Source organism: Glycine max, chromosome 16 (assembly GCF_000004515.6).
Source record: "Glycine max cultivar Williams 82 chromosome 16, Glycine_max_v4.0, whole genome shotgun sequence".
NCBI classification, from domain to species: Eukaryota; Viridiplantae; Streptophyta; class Magnoliopsida; order Fabales; family Fabaceae; genus Glycine; species Glycine max.
In genome coordinates, this window is record NC_038252.2 from 18218960 (window position 1) to 18221937 (window position 2978).

The 2978-nt window shown below is 39.5% G+C and overlaps 1 non-coding gene across 1 annotated transcript; it reads left to right on the forward strand.

Moving 5' to 3' along the window:
* The first annotated feature begins 1991 nt into the window (after window positions 1-1991).
* Window positions 1992-2099, forward strand: LOC112999829 (small nucleolar RNA R71). The gene has a single exon (XR_003265047.1). It is a non-coding gene; the product is annotated as a small nucleolar RNA R71 (small nucleolar RNA).
* The last annotated feature ends 879 nt before the right edge of the window (window positions 2100-2978 follow it).

A 2978-nucleotide genomic window follows, 5' to 3' on the forward strand; every position in this document is an offset into this window, starting at 1 on the left:
GCAACATGGTTAGTGCATTCTGACTCTAAAAAATCAACATCAAGAGGCACAACACCCATAAAATTAGAACCAGACTCAAATTCAAATTCACTCTCAGCATAAAAATCAGATATAGGATCAAATTCAAACTCAGATTCAAATTCAATGCATAAGGAATGACAAGTATGCAGATCAGATAAAAATGGATGTTTCCTACCATGAAGAACATAATCAAAATCAAACATATAATCATCAACAATTTGATCAATTATCTCAGCACGAAAAATAGAATGATCCTCAGATGGATGTTTCATGGCAACAAGAATGTTAAAATGAACAACAATATCACTAAATTCCATAGACAATGTGGCAGCATAAACATCTATCTTGGTTCGGGTTGTTTTCATAAATGGCCTGCCTAAAATAATTGGAACTGAACCATGGGAAAATTCCTCTTCCATATTAAGAACATAAAAATCAATAGGAAAAATAAGTTCACCAACCCGAACCAACACTTCCTCTATGAAACCTACGGGGTAAGCCACACTTCTATTTGCCAAATGAATCACCACATCTGTAGATTACAAAGGTCCAAGAGATAAAGAATTGAAAATGGACAGAGGCATGACACTAACTGATGCTCCTAGATCTAGCATGGCATTCTCAAATTTACTGTTCCTAATAATGCAAGGTATACAGAAAGTACTTGGGTCCTTACATTTCTCAGGAATATGAGGAACAAATTTACCTATCAATGCTGACACATTTCTGCCCATGCTTATCCTTTCATTGCCTTTGAGCTTCCTTTTATGGGTGCATAACTCCTTTAGAAACTTGGCATATCTTGGAATCTTCTTAATGGCATCTATAAGAGGTATGGTCACCTCTACTTTCCAGAAGGTCTCCAAGATCTCCTTTTCCGCTTCTTCCAACTTTTTGTTTGGAATTGCTCTAGGTGGGAATGGGAGAAGGATAGGAGGCTGCGGTATGTCAGAATTACTAGAAGAAGGTCCACCTGCATGAAAATTTTTGTTAGGAAGCTTTCTCTTTTGTGCAACTATCTCATCCTCTTTTTCTGGTGTAGAATGAAGCTTGACAGGTTCAGGTGCAGGTTCTGCTACTGGGGGAGGCACTTGAATTTGGTTGCCAGACCGCAAGGTGATGGCACTCATATTTTTCGGATTCCGCACAGTTTGTGAAGGAAATTTGTTAGAATTTTAGGACTGAGCTTGGTTCATCTGAGTAGCCATCAGCCCCATCTGATTTGTCAAACTCTGAATGGAGGCTCTTGTCTCTTGCTGAAATTGCATATTCTGGATGGTCATTTGCCTCACTAACTCTTCTAAGGAAGGTTGAGGAGGAGCCTCAGTTGCTTGTTGTCTTTGTTGTGACTGTTGTTGTTGTTGTTGTTGTTGTTGCTGCATTGGAGGAGGAACATATGGCTTGCTTGGACCAGCAACATTCTGAAAAGGAGGGACATGCTGTTATTGTTGTGGAGGGCTTGTCCATCTCAGATTTGGATGATTCCTCCAACCTGGATTGTATCTGTTGCTTGAAAGGTCATAAGTATTTTGCTGTTGTTGGTTTTGCTGCTGTGGAGGTCTATTATAAATGTTTGCAGCATAAGCTTCAGGTTGCTCATTGACTCCAGATTGCTGGAAAGTAGGACAAAGATCTGCAGAAGAACATAGACCACAAAGTCTTGCAACAGGTGTAGATTTCTAATTCATGGCAAGCTGAGTTACTAGGTTGACCAAGGCATCAAGTTTTCCTTCAAGCTTTTTATTTTCAGTAGATGAAGATGAATCCGTGGCCACCTCATGGACTCCTCTAAGAACAATAACAACATTTCTTGCACTAAATTGTTGGGAGTTGGAATCCATCTTCTCAATCAAATTCCTAGCTTCAGCAGGGGTCATATCACCAAGGGCTCCACCACTGGCAGCATTAATCATACTCCTCTCCATGTTGCTAAGTCCCTCATAGAAATATTGAAGAAGAAGTTGCTCAGAAATATGGTGGTGAGGGCAGCTTGCACACAATTTCTTGAATCTTTCCCTGTACTCATACAAGCTTTCTCCACTAAGTTGCTTGATACTTGAAATGTCTTTTCTGATGGCAGTGGTCCTAGATGCAGGGAAGAATTTCTCCAAGAACACCCTCTTAAGGTCATCCCAGCTGAAAATAGACTTGGGAGCAAGGTAGTATAGCCAATCTTTTGCCACTCCCTCTAGAGAATGAGGAAAAGCCTTTAGAAAGATATGATCTTCTTGGACATCAGGGGGCTTCATGGTGGAACGAACAATATGGAACTCCTTAAGATGCTTATGAGGATCTTCACCTGCAAGACCATGGAACTTGGGCAGCAAATGTATTAGTCCAGTCTTTAGAACATATGGAACACCCTCATCAGGATATTGAATGCACAAGCTTTCATAAGTGAAATCAAGTGCAGCCATTTCCCTAAGAGTCCTCTCACGAGGTGGAGGTTGAGCCATGTTCTCAGTATAAAAATTAGTAGTGAAATGCTCAAAATCAGAATGCTCAAAATCAGGATGTTCAAAATTACCAACCACAGAATGCTCAGGATACTCACCAATAACTGAATGCTCAGAATACATAAGATGCACACTATGCCTAACTAATCTATGAAATGTTCTATCTATTTCAGGATCAAAGGGTTGTAAGTCAGTAGGAGCAAAAGTTATGGCCGTTTGAAGTTTTGCTAAACACAAGTTCTCAAAATTTTTTTGAATCTCTCAAATCCAGCCACAACAAGTATTCCTGGTATTTTTCACACAAAATATGAGTCAAAAGAACCCACGACACAAAAATTCAGCCAAAAATAACAACCCTAACTATCAAAACAAAAATTGCCAATTAAATTGTCAACAACCGTCGCTAATTCAGTCGCTAATGTAATGCTGTGTGAACAATAACACAGAATCAGTCTCTAATTTCGTCGCTAAGCACTATTCACAGCACAACATAAAACTGAA